This window comes from Pinus tabuliformis, chromosome 4_2, assembly GCF_031772625.1.
Source record: "Pinus tabuliformis cultivar Carrire ecotype Pingquan chromosome 4_2, CPIR1, whole genome shotgun sequence".
Lineage (NCBI taxonomy): Eukaryota > Viridiplantae > Streptophyta > Pinopsida > Pinales > Pinaceae > Pinus > Pinus tabuliformis.
Window position 1 is genome coordinate 1177015295 of NC_142304.1, and position 18003 is coordinate 1177033297.

Sequence of the window (18003 nt, forward strand, 5' to 3'; positions counted from 1 at the left end):
CAAGCATGAATTGTCAATAATCCAAGGGATCCGAAGTTCCCTAAACATGATGTTCCTACCCCTAGAGGAACAAGGTCAGCAAACCAATAGCTCTCAGATCAGTTCTCCACCTGAAAACACTAAAAAACAAGCAATCCTGAAATCAAAGCAGGTGCTCCACTAGGCTTCTGCGCTGAAACACAACTGCTCCATGGTGTACCTGCGTTGCAAAGCAGGTAGAACAAAGCCCACCTGCGTTGAGCGAGTTTGGACATGTGGCACACTGAGTCATTGCTCTGGAATCTTCCAAAAATGACACTTGGATCAGGGATTTCGCCTTGTGATGAGTCAGAGGCTTTGTTTCTCCAAGTGGAAGCAAGGTTCACCAAGTGGACTCAAGAACTGAAGATCAACTAAAGATTAACTGAAGAGAGAGAGGACACAAGGCAGCTACACATCAGTTGCAAGCTGACTCATCCTTTCTCAATTCATCTATATATTGAGCTCTCTCCTATGAGCTCAGGAGGCTGGAATTTTGTGCAAAGTAATGATATGCTGTTGGTTTCATTATTGAGTTATTGGGTGATTGTTTGAGAGAGGTGAAGAAGAGCAATTCTTTTTGCTGGGAGGTGTTGCTGGGTTGGAGCCTGCAATGGTTGTAATACTCTCAGAACCTTTATTTCTTCATTAATAAAAGCTATTGAGGTTCTTCTATGTGCTCTTGTTTCAATTATGTATTGTGATGATTGCATGTTTGGTTTACACTAATCCATGAACCAGTTATGATTGCATGCCTCTTGTAGTTTCCTTCTTTGTCATTGTGCAGGATCTCATTGCAGCTGGGTGAGCAGAAGGACAAAGAGCTAGGAGCAAGCGGCCAAAGAGAAGAGTTTGGATTCGACATTAAGCGCAAGGCAACGGTTAGTGCTTTCTCCATCCTCTTTTGCTTTCATAAAGAAGAAAACCTTAAGTAGTTTGTTTTACAGTTGTTGCTAAGGAACTGTCACCCTTAGAGTGGGATAGGGTCATCCGAGTCGGATACTTTTCCCTACAACAAACTGGCAACTCCGCTGGGGATCGTATCCGTTTGATTGTGTTTGTAGTATTTTGCTATTCATTTCCTGAACAAAAGAGTACCAAATCGAAAAGCTTTTGACTATATCAAAAGCGAAGTAGAGGGCAGCTACTCTTGCTCATTTTCTGAGCAAATTCATGATTTGAATAGCTGATCTACAAGGATCCTTGTAAGCTCTTAGTGATAGCTTTGCACCTTCTAAATCATCCCTTTGAGTGTGCTTGACTGATTGCTTCTGATTTGAGCAAAAACCGTGCATTTTTGAGAAAATTATGACCCGGAAACTGTGAAAACGCAATTCTCGTTTTCCAAAGTAGGTAGTACACAGGCTACCTGCTTTGCAACGCAGGTCCCGAACTGGCTACCTGCGTTGAGAGCCAGTTTGACTGTGCAGAGCCTGCATTGACCCAAATTTGCTTAGTGCATTTGGGGTTTCCTCCTTTCTCTTGCCTGTTTTCACTTAGTTTTGCTGCTAGGTGTCAGTCTTGTGCCTGTTTTGAAACCAATATTACTTGCCATCATTCCGCCTCTGTTATATAATGAAATTGTACTTGTTCTTTGTATTTCTTACTCATTTACAATTTCCCATAACGAAAAGTAAACTAGTCATGCTTTTGGCCTCTTAGATCTGAACCTGTGTTAGGCATTTTGCTGGTCTAAAGAGTTAGCTTGTTTGCTGTCCATAGCTGATTAGTCATTTTACTTTCGTTAGTATGGTTTGATTTCATGTATTTCCAGTGATTAAGCAAGTGAATCTTAAGGTGTCTTTTGATTTTGGACAAACTTGTTTACTTTCGCTTTAAATCGAAATCAAACTTATATAACCACTTTCTTTTTGTATCCATCCACATTAAGAAAGGGAAAAGAAAATACATGCATTGTGCATTTTGCATTTGACTGTGTGCTTGACGATTTAGGAAAAATTTGCATTTTAGTGTGTGCTCTATGATCTGTGTGAAAAGATTTGCCTTTCTTTTCCCTCAGTAGTTAAGGTTTTCAAAGTTGAAAGATTGAAAAGTTTGCTTCTCATCTTAGACTGCATTCAGGAATTTGTTATATACATCTCGTGGTGATCCTTAAAGGCAAACTGATAAGCAAGATCAACATTAAAATAAATCCAATTTACATAACAACGCTTTGTAACATAACGCAAACACCTAGAGGTCTAGGTAGAGACGTGTTCCGGCGTCGTTAAACATAGTGACTGTCGATCTCTACGAAGGTGGGTGATTCCTCCTGAGAGTCGGTGGCACTAATACGGACTTGTGCTCCCACGTACCGTCGCGTATATATTGGGAGACCCCTATAGGCAATTATCCTTTATCCATAGGAAGCCGTGTCGACTGCCCTACTGATCGCGATGCAGTGAACACAGCATTCACGAAGATCGACCACCCGTACTGTAAAACGTATTCTGTGGTTTCGCGAAAAGTTTGGCACACCCTCTGCCTAGAACTCCAGAGAAGTTTCTTTTGGCCTTTTTCAAACTCTATAACTGAAAAAGTCCATCCGAGCATTTGTCACTTCGGGCTCGTTAAAACATCGAAGGCGACTAGAGTCATCTTTAGCTTTTTCTCGACTCTTAAAACATGAAAAAGCAAGTTTGTGTCTAAAAGCATCGTTAATAAAATTTATTTTAAGCGGAACATAATCACCTGTTATTCCCACGTTGATCTTTCAGTTGAAAAGTATGGAGCCCACCAACCAAGGAAGTAACCTTGGCGGAAGTCCAAATCCCTTCTCCTCTTGGGGAGATGTTGGTGCGCCTCATATGGCAACATTGTCACTTCCAGGATTGACAATTGGCCTACCTGTATGGCTCTTTTCAACTAATGTAGTCCAGATCGCCACTAATCCTGAGCAGTCGAATCAACAGTCAGAACAGTCTAGAGCTACCCACCAGCCTTCCACTTCTTACAATCCTTCCTCTGATCCTTCATCTTCACAAGGTAGAGCTGGCAAAAGTCAGCCTCCCATGGAGAAGAAGGAAAAGAAGAAGAGAGAAAAGAAGCAGAAGGGGCCTATGGCGAAGGCGACTGGGGGAAAGAAAAAGACAGCTGACAAAAACCCACACACTGCACCGACCGGGCCTAAATCGCCATGTGTCATTTGCAAAGGGGCCCACTTCCATCGTGATTGTCCCTGTATTCCCCGGATACTAAGGGACTAGTCCCCAAGGTTGCACAATCCGGTAGCATCAACCTCTGGCAGTCATGTTGATTGCAGTCCGTCAACTAGCGAGAGTGAAGGACGAAGAGGGAGACCAAGATCACCCTGTATATTGTGTGAAGGCGACCACGCCATCCACAAATGTCCATTCTTAGATGAGGCAAAGAGAGTTTTGGAAGATCGCCCGGTTTCACCGTTACGACTTCCTCCTGGATACCAAAAACTCGTGCCTAATCCCTCGATAGTTGAAAATCCAGCTGACTCGCTCAAGTGGTCAGCTGAAGTGTCGGTCATTGAGAATGAACCTACTGAATCCAGACCAGACGAAAGTCTAAAGGTCGAAACGGCAGTTGACCCGGTTCTTCCTTCAGAGGTTTCATCGTCCAATGACTCCGTCATTGAAGACCCATCTTCAAATGACACCCTCACTGAAGAGGATAAGGATGACACCGTCCATATTCTTTTCATCAACACAGACTCTGATGAGCATCAGGGCAATGCGCCCATTCCTTTATCGCAGGAAGGAACATCGTCAGGGTCGTATCCGGCCGTATATTCGGTCCCACCACCAAGCAACCTAGTTGTATCCTTTGATTGGAATCAACTAGGTAGACCCCGGTTACCAGCCAGTATCCCATTCAGGATCATAGTCCAAATCTACAGAATGGTGATGGCTGGAACTATCATTGATGAAGGGGCATCTGTGAGTATCCTTTCCTCTGTTGCTTGGAAAGCACTGGGTTGCCCGGCACTTTTACCTGAGATGAGAAATCTATCAGGTTTTGATAAAGGAACCAGTCACCCATTAGGGATTCTCCCCAATGTTCCAGTTACATTGAAAGGGAAGACAGTTCGCATGAACATCATGGTCGTCCAGGGACCCTTGGCATATAACTTACTCCTTGGACGAGACTATATATATTGCATGGAGGCAATAGTGTCCTCGCTCTTTAGAGTCATGTGTTTTCCGCACGAAGGAAGAATGGTCAAGCTCGTAGACCAACTTTCATTTCCAGGATCACACATTGCAAATAGTCAAATACCATCCCTTAACGGTTTATTCACTCAAGGAATGCCACCGCCCCCGGTTCTACTTCCCGATGAATGCGAGTAATTCGAGAAGAAAAGAATGGGGACCCAGGGGGCATGCACCCTGGCCTGCCTCGGGCAGAGAAAACCTTAGGTATAAAGTTAATTTCCGCAGAAGGATGGACTAGTCCGTACCCCGTCCGGCAGAGGAAGAGAGGGTTGTTCTAGGATAAAATTCTTTTGTTAAAGTTATGTTGAAGCGGAAGAATCGCTCCCTTTGTCTAAAGAAGTGGGCTCTCCTAAGGAGGGGATCTATTTGTGGCAGCAAGTAGCCACCATCTTTGAATGTCAAGCCTCACCCATTAAAACAATATGTTTTGAAGGATAAGTAGGGGCAGTCTCCAAAGAAAGAGATGAAATTGCTGCAACAAGTAGTCACCATCCTTAGCAACCTAATGATAGACATCGCCGAAAAGAGAGTTTAGTTTGCGGCAGCAAACAAAACCATTTTTCGGATAATAAGTAAGAGATGGCAGAATCTCGAAATTATACTTTATACCTGGGGGCATGCAAACCTTTTGGAGTGCAAGCACGGGACGACTATTTATTTTTTAAATTTTTAGGTCCTCCCTTTAAACCTGTAGGTCTAACCCGTTAAACTCGTAGGATTAGCCGTTTCCAGCTTGCATAAAGAAAGGATGAAGGGCAAAAGTTAAAACCTGCCAAATTGGAGTAATTAGTGAGGTATCGCTCCTTAAATAAGATTACCTCACCTGAAGCATTCCTTGTATTAAGACTGGTATAATCGAGCAGTTTTAGCAATGTTCATGCTCGTTAAAAAATAAACGCAAGGATCGAGCAGTTTTTGTGTAGAGTTCATGCTCGTTAAAAAATAAACATAAATTGTGAGCAATCTTTCCCTAGCAGTTCAAGCTCATCCAGAAAAAATGAACCGGTAAACAACCTCGAGAAATGTAACCTTTGAAAGCCATATTAAAAGCCCTTGGTCGTGTTTATATGCCATCACCTCCATCCGTTCATTTGGCCAATCGTTCACCTCCATATGTTTGTTTACCCATTTTGAGGAACAGCTGCGAAGAGTGATTTCACTTAGCCATCCTTGTGACACTGCCGTGATTGGAGAATTCCAACCTGTACCTGGAATCTGCTGCTATCCCTGTTCATCACTCGTTCCTCAAAAGACGAGTCCTCTTTGAGCTCTTTTCACTGACTCGTAAAATATGAAAAGTTTGTCGAGTTTTGGCCTTCTAGCTCGTTAAAGCGACCGGAAAGCTATCCCTCCTCTAGATTTTAATCTTTTTGGACCTGAGGGATTATTGGACAAAAAGATCGAGCGCTTGTTTTGTTCGGCTCGTTAAAGCAACCGAAAATTCATCCCTTCTGTATTGTTTTAAACTTTTTCGGACTTAAGGGATTAGATGACGAAAAAGGAATTTTGGAGTTAACTTTTCGTACCCTTTCAGACTCTCTAAAAATGAGAAGGACCGAGTTTTCTTTGTCGTTAGACTCGTTAAAATGATTAAATAGCGACAAACTTGTCTTTAGACGAGAACGAGTTTCCCTATTGCTAGGCTCGTTAAAACATAGCGATGGGCTTGCCCGAAGGGCAGGTTATAGAACAAGCATATGTTATCCTCCTCAAGCTTGACAAAAATAAAGAGGTACTGGTCAGCAATGACTGGGGAAAAATTGGGAGAACCTCACAACATTAATGGTAGCAAGTCGCTCTTGAACATGACACTTTGTCCTCCGTAGCACATCGGGTTGGGTTGTTTCATTCACCGGTCTCATAACCATGGTCCTCACCACACCATCCACAATTGGGGTAATGCTACCAATCCATCACATCAGTGTCGTTATATGTTCAAGAGATGTGGTTCTGTAAAGAGTCAACCGTGTTCCACCCACTGCCATACATTATCCTTCATCCACTTCATGACCGCCACCCTGAATCATACATCACAGTTTGTTTTCACCTCATCACAATCACTAGCTTCGTTCCGTGTCACTGATGTGGGATTCATTAAGGCCCTCCTTTGATGGATCGCTCCTTGTCGACATCAGCTCATTATCCAAGGAGTTGATCTAGGAACACCCCCCTCAGTACTTTGAAGCTTGCATGCCTCAATGGCAAGTTTCTCACTTCCGGCGACAGGTATACATCAATGACCTTCGACCAGAAGATTTTGCATGGTGGTCGACGCCAAGTCCTTTATTCCCACCATGTGGATTGTACTGCCGTACCTTGAGGGTCATCATCCTTATCGGTGACTCCTCTCGCGCTTGTTAACGGTTCACATCATTGACCGGTAATCAAGCGATGTCTTTCCATGTTCGACTTCAAGAAATTCTCACATGGATCGACTTGTACATCGAGTGAAGATCGGAAGAGATTGAAGACCCCGGATCTAGTTTCATCCATCCAGGCTGCGATATATATTCAGGACATAAACACATTTGATATGTACATCATTACAGCAGATGATCATCCTTCTCAACGGATGATAATGTCGGCAGAGAATTATCAGTCTACAATCAGACGATCGTCTGTTCTATGTACCAAAATGTATTTATAAAGCTGAGCATGGGAATGCCCGCCTCAGCTAGATCATGAAAAATGTATGAAAAATAATGTATTGTATTGTATCTTATTACAGGACACTTCTCAGCAGATTGAATGAACTTCGGATCCTCTCAATAAAGCATTTCACCCGATAAACGACCTCATACTTTAGGGGGCATCTGTTATAAACAATTTTGTGCCTTACAGCAACAAGCATGAATTGTCAATAATCCAAGGGATCCGAAGTTCCCTAAACATGATGTTCCTACCCCTAGAGGAACAAGGTCAGCAAACCAACAGCTCTCAAATCAGTTCTCCACCTGAAAACACTCAAAAACAAGCAATCCTGAAATCAAAGCAGGTGCTCCACTAGGCTTCTGCGCTGAAACACAACTGCTCCATGGTGTACCTGCGTTGCAAAGCAGGTAGAACAAAGCCCACCTGTGTTGAGCGAGTTTGGACATGTGGCACACTGAGTCATTGCTCTGGAATCTTCCAAAAATGACACTTGGATCAGGGATTTCGCCTTGTGATGAGTCAGAGGCTTTGTTTCTCCAAGTGGAAGCAAGGTTCACCAAGTGGACTCAAGAACTGAAGATCAACTAAAGATTAACTGAAGAGAGAGAGGACACAAGGCAGCTACACATCAGTTGCAAGCTGACTCATCCTTTCTCAATTCATCTATATATTGAGCTCTCTCCTATGAGCTCAGGAGGCTGGAATTTTGTGCAAAGTAATGATATGCTGTTGGTTTCATTATTGAGTTATTGGGTGATTGTTTGAGAGAGGTGAAGAAGAGCAATTCTTTCTGCTGGGAGGTGTTGCTGGGTTGGAGCCTGCAATGGTTGTAATACTCTCAGAACCTTTATTTCTTCATTAATAAAAGCTATTGAGGTTCTTCTATGTGCTCTTGTTTCAATTATGTATTGTGATGATTGCATGTTTGGTTTACACTAATCCATGAACCAGTTATGATTGCATGCCTCTTGTAGTTTCCTTCTTTGTCATTGTGCAGGATCTCATTGCAGCTGGGCGAGCAGAAGGACAAAGAGCTAGGAGCAAGCGACCAAAGAGAAGAGTTTGGATTCGACATTAAGCGCAAGGCAACGGTTAGTGCTTTCTCCATCCTCTTTTGCTTTCATAAAGAAGAAAACCTTAAGTAGTTTGTTTTACAGTTGTTGCTAAGGAACTGTCACCCTTAGAGTGGGATAGGGTCATCCGAGTCGGATACTTTTCCCTACAACAAATGGGTATGGAGATTTTTAGTTAGGTTATTTTTCTTTCTAGCTGGTGTGTTTGATTAGTTTAGACAGTGTGCTTAGCTTAGAGAGTGTGTTTTCGTCGTTATTTCTGGCTTATCTTGGTTTTACTCTTGATATTGCAGATATAGATGCCTCTCCAAACATATGTTGGATTCGCTGATGGTGCTTGTCGTAGTACATAGAATATCTCTTCCACAGCTTGGGTTATGTATTCGCCCTCTGACGAGTTAGTTTCTATGCATGGGGTAAGCCTCGGTCAAACAACAAACAACATTGCCGAATACAGTGCAGTGATTGAGTTATTGTCTGAATCTATTTCATTTGGGATTCGGAGTTTGATAGTGAGGTTAGATTCTGAACTCGTTGTATTACAACTTAATAGAGTGTATGCCATTAGAAATCCAGTGTTATTAAGGTTATTTTTGAGAGTGCGTCTCTTGGAACGTGAGTTTCATTACATTGAATATCAGCATATTCCAAGGTCTTTAAATATATTAGCAAATGCAATTGCTTCTCGAATGTTAAATAGACATTTGCAATAATCATACATGTAAATTTAAAACCATTCCATAACATGATTTACAAGATAAGCCGGTAATAATGATATATATATATATATATATATATAGGAGTGTGTCAAAAAATACATTGTCTTCGATCATAGGTTGAAAAACACCTTATGATCGGCAAAAATGATAAGTACAAAAAACCAAAATGTCACATGTGTCTACAAAACGACCATCCAATCACTGGTGATGATCTCTAAATGACACCACTGCACGGGCCACCCTACACAAGAACCTCCTAAAAGGTCTTGGGACCCCGACTACATAGCGTTGAAGCTTGATTGGAATGTCATCTATAGTAGTCTCCGGTATATCTGCTGTAAGACGCTCCAGGTCACTTTCCAACTCAGCCAAAGTCTCTGTGGCCTCGTCCTGTGGGGCCGGTGCCGCTGCAACTGGTAGTCTCCTCTCGTAACGCCGGAGATTGGTTGGACGTCGTGGGCCTACATCTGCATTTTGAAAATTATTACACTATCAGTTTTGAGACGATATAAAACAAACAAAAAAAATAGATAGTTTAAAAAACTTGTGAAAAATGAATTACCTGTATCATCCCATTGTTCTCCCGATGGAAGAACCATGTCCGGATCTCCACGAAAATCAACTCCGGCATAAGGAAAATCCTGTATAGCAAAGACCTGGTTTTCTAACCAGCGAAAGTACTCCAGAGTAAATTGGACAACCTCCGTTCCCTCATCGGGATGACGGTGTTAGGATATTCCGACACATAGGATATAGTTAAGTTCAACTTGGTCTAGTATAGAGTTAGGTTAGAGTTAGGTAAAGTGTGTTTCTTTACCGTTGTACATTTTGTAACTTACAATCCGATGGTCATGATATGTAGTGATCTGACGGTTCACTCTCACCTCGGTATTACTGACACTTGATCCGTCGCTTGACACCCGATTGGTCCATGAGTTATATTTAAAGCGCATGGAGGGTCATTGTTCGGGTAATCCGTGCATGAGAGAAGCTTATGTAAATTTTCATTCTTTGATTAATAAATTGCCTGTAGTACCCACGTTGGGACAGGCCGTGGACTGTTTCCCTCCTTGCACTCTGAGGGTTTTAACCACGTCAAAAATACTGGTGTATTGATTTGAGATCTGGTTGTGAGCGGTGTCCTTTTGGTATTCTTTCTGTGGAACCTACCCTGTAAATTCCTACATGGTATCAGAGCTATTTGAGGGCCGCGTCCATTGGTGATCCAAATCTGAAGCCGGTAGAACTGCATGCGGCTGTCGTTTCCTAGATCTACTGTTTCTGACTGCTTTCGGGCTGAGAGGACTGCTTTGTTGCGTTCGGAGCATCTGTTCCAGTGAGGAACCCCTTTCGTTTCACGCGAAAAGGTTTCCGGTAGCCCTAGCTGCGTCAGTTTTCAGATCGGGAGGTATACAGTGTTTTTTTTTGCAGTTTACTGTTATTTTCTCTCTGCTTATTTCAGTCTCAGTTTATTTAGCCTTTTTTTTAACCGGATCTATACCTTTCATTTCTGTGTATGCTCTTTGCCCTGCGACTCTGTGCGATCTGGGCAAATCAGAAACAGAAAGGAAGGATTTTTCTCATGCGTATGCTCTTTTCCCTGCACCTTAGTGTGATCTCGGAAAATCAGAAACATTGAGAAAAATATTTAGTTTTTCGGCTAAAGCTAACTTTGAGATTTTTTTTTTAAATTTCTAGTTTTTTGGCTAAAGCTAACTTCGAGCCGCAAGGTTCGTTTTTCTTTGCATATTCGTGTTGGGTTTTGTGTTTTGTGTTTTGTAGGGAAAAAGAGCTTTCTCAAGGCAAGCACGCAAACCGAGGCCCCCCCTCTCTCTCTCTCTCAAATTTTTTGTATAGATCAATTGGTTCAAAGCTATTTTAAGAGAGTAGAGGTCTTGGGTTCAAGTCTCCATTTTGTGGGGGCGGATTTTTTCATTCCCGCACATTCGCGCACTTTGCCGGCAACTTCAACAATTATTTTTCAAAAAGCCATAACTTCTTCATCCGGAAGCCTTTTTCAGAGCCGTTTTTTTTAAAACCACCTATTTTTTCGAGATCTATCCATTGGAACACTTACTTTCAGCATCTTCAGCTTCAGTTTTTTTTAAAATGGAAAGTCCATGCCAAGTCATTCTTGACAGCACTAACTACTTCCAATGGGTAGCCTACATCGAAGATTTACTTAGAAGTAAAGGTCTCTTCAGAATAGCCACAGACCAAGAGAAGAAACCAAAAGATGAAGACAAGGCGGAAAAATGGGAAAATAGACAAGATCAAGCACGTGGTTTGATAGGGATGTCTATTTCTCCTGATCTTAGATTCCACATTGCAGAACTTGAGACTCCTCATGAAGCATTAGAAAAACTTGCTAAAGTTTTTGGGATTAAAAATGAAATTAGAGCCCATCAACTTGAAAATGAGTTGCTTACTTTGGATCCTAATAATTTTTCTTGCATTGAAGATTTCTTGTCCAAATTCAAGAACCTTAGATATCTCTTGGAAGGTGTTAAAGTTAAGAAAGAAGATGGTAACCTTATTTATTCCATCCTTACTAAGTTGGGACCAGCCTACTCTGTATTTGTTTCCACTTTCCATTCTACAAGAGAAGCTTTCATTTGTCAAGGACAAGACTACAAGCCCCCTTCCTTTGACTCCTTTTGTGATTCCTTAATAAGAGAACAAGAAAAACTCTTACACCTTGGTCTTCTTAATCTTGGAAACTCTTCCACGAAAGCGTTAGCCGCCCAGCAGCAACCAAATTCAAAGAATCCTAAGAAGTCATATCCTCAAAAGAATGGTCCTAAACCATTTCAGCCTCAAAATGAAAGATCATTTCAGCAAAATGATAAGACCAATAAAAACAAATGGAAGAAGACTGATAGACATTGTAACTTTTGTAATCGAGATGGCCACTTAGAATCTAAATGCTTTAAGAAGATGGAAGCCTTGGAAGCCGCAATGAAGAAACATAACATCCATGTGGAGCCTACTTCAACTTCAACTTCCGGAATGGCACTTTCTGCATGTCATTGTCAATCATCTCAGTCTGGTTATGCATTAAATGTATCTTCTTCTTCTTCTCATTCTCATGAGTGGCTCATTGATTCTGGAGCCTCTTGTCACATGGCCAAAAACCAAGCCATGTTTTCTTCTTTAAATGATTGTAACACCAAAAATATATATATTGGTGATGATAGATCTCTTAATGTTGTAGGGACTGGAACTGTTCATCTAGACAATGGTCAGTTTAATGATGTATTATGTGTTCCAACCTTATCCTGCAACCTTCTATCTGTCTATCAGATAACTCATTCAGGTGAAGGTAAAATTGTTGAATTTTCACCTCATGATGTTGTAATCAAGGATCTAAAAGATCCTAAACAGATTCTAGCTACTGGTCTTGCTGATGATTCCAAAAGGTTGTATAAGTTTCACAACTTTGGGTCATCCAATCTTCCCTCAGTATTTGTTGCTCATAATGATGAAGTGAGCAAACTTTGGCATGAGCGATTTGGTCACTTAAACTATCGCTCCCTTCAGCATCTATGTAAAGAAAATATGGTGACAGGTCTTCCTATGGTATCTTGCAGAGATGGTGTTTGTTCCGGATGTGTACTCGGAAAACATCATCGGGACAGTTTTGACAAACGTGCCTCTTGGCACGCCTCAGCCCCTTTACAGCTTGTGCACAGTGATTTATGTGGTCCTCTTCCTGTTGCTTCATTCTCTGGCTGCAAGTACTTCTTAACTTTCATTGATGATTTCTCCAGACGCACTTGGGTATACTTCTTAAAACTCAAGAGCGAAGTATTTACCACTTTTTTGGCCTTCAAAGCATTTGTTGAAAAACAATCTGGACATCAAATTCTTAAGCTAAGAACTGATAATGGTGGAGAATATGTTAAAAACACATTCATCAACTTTTGCACCGAAAATGGAATTCAAATGCAACATACTGTTCCATACACTCCACAACAAAATGGTGTAGCTGAAAGGAAAAATCGCACCTTAAAGGAAATGGCTAATTGTATGCTGCAATCTAAAGGACTCAGTCTTAGTTTTTGGGCCGAAGCAATTAATTGTGCAAATTATATAATCAATCGCACTCCTACTAAGGTTCTAGAGAATATCACTCCAGAAGAAGCTTGGAGTTCCATTAAACCAGATGTAAGTCACTTTCGTGTGTTTGGAAGTGAAGCATGGGCCCATATTCCAGATGAAAAGCATAAAGCTTTAGAACCTAAGAGTGAGAAATGTACTTTTGTTGGATATTCTGAAGATGTAAAAGGTTATAGACTTATTCCATTTAAGTCCAAAAATGTTATCATTAGAAGAGATGTAAAATTTGATGAAAATAAATCGGCCTGCGAGCCTAGTCCGGCGGATGTGCCACCTCTTCCTATCTCTTCTACTTTTGAAAACATTTCTTCTTCAGATGATGAAAGCGAGGATGATAATCCTCCCCCACCTTCTCAGGATCCTCAACTTCCAAGATGGGTCCGTGCTACTCGGGATGCAGCAGGTGATCTTGCCGGTGATCCTACAGATCAGCGACGTACACGTTCTCAGTTTGAAAGAGCCTCTTCTTTACTGGCTCAAGCTCCAGTAAATCATGATCCTGACACTTTTGCAGAAGCTTCAGGCCATCCACATTGGGAAGCAGCTATGAATGAAGAATATCATTCATTAATGACAAATGATACATGGGATCTTGTTCCTCTACCAAAGGGACGCAAACTTGTTAGATGTAAATGGGTTTACAGAACCAAGTATGGACCAGATGGGAAAGTTGATAAACATAAAGCTCGTCTCGTTGCTAAGGGCTTTTCACAGGTTGAAGGCATTGACTACACTGAAACCTTCTCCCCTGTTGCCAAAATGAACTCTATCCGCCTTGTTCTTTCCCTTGCTGCCTCTTTAAAATGGGAAGTCCATCAAATGGATGTTAAATCTGCCTTCTTGCATGGGGACTTGCAGGAAGAAATCTATATGGAACAACCCATTGGCTTCATACAAACAGACTCCAGCCTTGTTTGTCGACTTAAGAAATCCCTTTATGGCCTCAAGCAAGCTCCTCGGGCTTGGTATGCCAAAATGGATAGCTTTCTTTTAGAATCTGGCTTTTCTAGGTGTCATTCTGACAATACTGTCTACACCAAGAAAGTGGGAAACTCTCTTATCATCCTTGTTCTTTATGTTGATGATCTTATTCTTACTGGTAGTGATCCCAACCTTATAAACCATGTGAAGTCCAGCCTTAAAAAGAAATTTGAAATGACAGACTTAGGACACTTACACTATTTTCTCGGTCTTCAAGTCTTGCAATCCCAAGAGGGTATTTTCCTTTCCCAGTCCAAGTATGCTTGTGATATTCTTCGTCATTTTCACATGGAAGACTGTAAGCCAACCCCTTCTCCCTTTCAGTCTGGAGTCAAACTTTCAGTCTCTTGTACTTCTCCTGAAGTTGATGCTACCTTATACCGTCAACTTGTCGGAAAACTCTTGTATTTAACCCATACTCGTCCTGATCTTTCCTTTGTTGTTGGCCTTGTTGCTCGTTTTATGCAAAATCCCCGTGAAAGTCATTGGAAAGCAGCTAAAAGAATACTTCGTTATGTTCGAGGTACAATACAGTTTGGGATTCATTACAGTGCCAAAGCAGCTCCTCTCTTAGTTGGTTTCACTGATTCTGATTGGGCTGGTGACCCTGATGATCGGAAGTCTACTGCCGGTTATGTCTTCACTCTTGGTTCAGGACCTATTACATGGGCTTGTAAGAAACAGGCTGCCATTTCTCTTTCGTCAGCAGAAGCAGAGTATCGTGGTGCCGTGGAAGCTAGTAAGGAAGCCTTGTGGCTTCGTCAGATCCTATCAGAGTTTGGCTTTGAGCAGCAGCATCCAACCACACTTTGGTGTGATAATCAAAGTGCCATTCAGCTATGCAAAGATCCAGTCCAGCATCAGCGCAGCAAACACATTGAACTACACATGCACTTCATCAGAAAGCTCATTCATGACCATGTTCTTGAAGTGCAATATTGTCCAACAGATGATCAGGTTGCAGACATCTTCACAAAGGCTCTCACAGAGGCGAAGTTCACTAAACTTCGATATATGCTTGGAGTTCAGGAAGTTGTCACTAAGGGGGGATAGGCTCTAGTGCCTCCTTCCTTCTCCTATTGTGTCATATTTGTAAATCCTTCAATCCTATCCCAAGTTGTTCTTAAGGGGGGATGTTAGGATATTCCGACACATAGGATATAGTTAAGTTCAACTTGGTCTAGTATAGAGTTAGGTTAGAGTTAGGTAAAGTGTGTTTCTTTACCGTTGTACATTTTGTAACTTACAATCCGACGGTCACGATATGTAGTGATCCGACGGTTCACTCTCACCTCGGTATTACCGACACTTGATCCGTGGCTTGACACCCGATTGGTCCATGAGTTCTATTTAAAGCGCATGGAGGGTCATTGTTCGGGTAATCCGTGCATGAGAGAAGCTTATGTAAATTTTCATTCTTTGATTAATAAATTTCCTGTAGTACCCACGTTGGGACAGGCCGTGGACTGTTTCCCTCCTTGCACTCTGAGGGTTTTAACCACGTCAAAAATACTGGTGTATTGATTTGAGATCTGGTTGTGAGCGGTGTCCTTTTGGTATTCTTTCTGTGGAACTTACCCTGTAAATTCCTACAGAGGGGCCATAACCGCAACCCATCGCATCAATTTGGGCTCTCGAGGAAGCCCAACCTCAACAGTGAGCTGCTGTGGGATCAGCATCGGAACCCTCTCTAAGCAAAAACTCACAACTAAAGCCCCATAACCAAAGGTCTTTAGCTGTCCGTTTTTGGCTCTAGTCAGTTGGCCTTTTACATTGGCCAACGTAGCTTCACACCAGTTGAAAATGGTACCTCAATAGCAATCAATTGCCATCCGCATCTGGGATCCAGTGGCAATGTGTAAAGCGGTAGCCCCGCAAAGTCTGGTAACTGTAAAGGCAATCACCATAAGTTCAAGACGGGATATAGTTTTGATGTCTATCCCCTTCTCCTGAGACTGAGTGTTACACCACTCTAGTCGGAGACTAGTGACAGACTGGCCACCTAGCCTAGTCCCGAACAGAGTCAAGTGTTCGCCTCTCTTGGGCAAACCAGTGAGAAAGTAGATATCTGCCAGCTCCATCTCAAGTTGGTGCCCTCCAATATAAAAACATTGGTCTTGAACGTTCCATCTTTCTACCAGCCACTCTAGAAAGCTCACTTGGGCCCTCATGCCAGGTATGGCCCAGTATTTATAAAGGTCGCATGCCTTCAAAGCATCAATTGACGGTTGATGATTAATGGCGGCCAAATCAACATCTTCGTGCTCTCTCTCGCGCCAATCAAGCATGGTAAACAATCTACATACCATAAAACATCCATTAGATTCCATGAAATCAAAAAAATTTGGTCCATTTTGGAGAATTTAGGGTTTAAAAACTCGTTGCACGTGGTACGTACCCCGCCTTTAGGAACAGAGCATGGGTACGTAGGGTTCCTGAAGGCAGGGTGCGTTCCCCTTACATTTTTCCAACTGAGAAAATGTCAGGGTACGCGGGTCCCTAGTGTGGCGCCCGCGTACCCCGAGAGGCGGTTTTTGAAACCATAAAACCTCCCAAATATGAAATATGGGGCCTTAAAAAGAATTCTAAATGGATGAAATTGAAGAGGAGGATGTTGTAGATTACCTGGAAGAGACAGCGTTCGATTTCGACGGTAGGATTCTCCGCAATGTCCACGGGAAGTTTCTTGCCAAAAGCCCTTTTTCTCTCCTCAAACAGTAAAATGGTAAAAATGAATTGGTAAAAGCCCTTTTTATAGGTTTTTTGGGTAAATAAATGCTAAATTTGTTTATTTTTCACCATGAAAAGGTATTTTTCAAAGTATTTTTATCTATCTTCAACAGGTATGAGTAATGTGTTGGTTTTTGTGCAGGATAAAGGATTTTCAGGGAAAATTGTCATTTTTTACAAACAAAAACATCAGAGTCATCTTTAAGCTCTTTTCTGACTCCTAAAATGTGAAAAGATTGCCAAGTTTTCTTTTTAGCTCGCTAAAATGGAATTAAAAAGACGGTCCTCTTACAGCCCTTTTCTGACCGTAAAAACATGAAAAGATTGCCGGATTTTTGTCGTTTCAAATTCGATATTGGAAATAAAACGACATGTCCTTGATCGCTTTTTACTTTTCAGATCAGAGACACTAATCATGAAAGTATTCCTTGGTCGTAAAGATCAAGCGGTTCTCTCAAGTATTATTTTATACTTTTTCGGGCTTGGGAGACACAAATTTACGAAAAAGGTCAACCCTGGAGTCTTCTTAAGGTTTTTCAGACTCTCTAAAATTGAAAAACGCCGAGTTTCTCCTATACTGGACTCGTTAAAATTTCATAGTAAAGGACTTGTTCGATTACAAACAGGAACGGACCACTCCTTCTTAGGGTTCGAATCTAAACTAAGTTGGACTCATCCGAAGAATGAGCTTATAATCAAGAAAATGTTATCCTCCTCAAGCTTGTAAAACAATAAAGAGGTACTTGCCAGAAATGGTGGGGGAAAGAGAGGAAAATGAGCCTATTTGTTATACTCTGTCTCAGAAAAACCTTATCACCACTCTTGAACACGACACTTTTCATTCACCTGGGTTGGGAAATCCTTTGCCTAATAGTTGATCAAACCACATTGAAAGTCTTCAGCCGGTTTCTGGGTATTAACTTTGGGTCAATTGTCACCAAGCCATCTGTTGTGTCGTTATGTGTTCAAGAGGTCACTGCAAATAAACCATTCATCTGCAAAATATATGTTATCCATCTTGACTATCCCTGAGTCGGTCCTTACAGCTACATTTCTTCAACTTTATCTATGATTTCGTGTTGTGGGCTTGCCTGCAACGGATCACTTTCTATCGACATCAGCACATTATCTAGAAAGATGATCTAGGAATCATCAGTACCTTGGGATCTGCATACCTCAATGTTAGGTTTCTCGCCTTTGACGACAGTTCACATCATTGACTTTCGATCAAAGGATTCTGTGATATGTTCGACATCAACACATCTACTCACATCTCATGGATTGTATTGGGTACTTTGAGAACCGTTGACATCACTGGTGGTCTCTCTCACACTTGTTAACAATTTACATCATTGACTGGTAATCAAGTGGTTTCTACCATGTTCAACATCAACTCATTTATTCGCATGGATAGAATCGTACTATTTCGGGAAGCAGAAATGAAGACCCTGGATCTAGTTTTCGCCATCCAGGCTGCGAGGAGTTTTGTATTCATTATATAGTAGACTAATTATAAACAGATGGCTG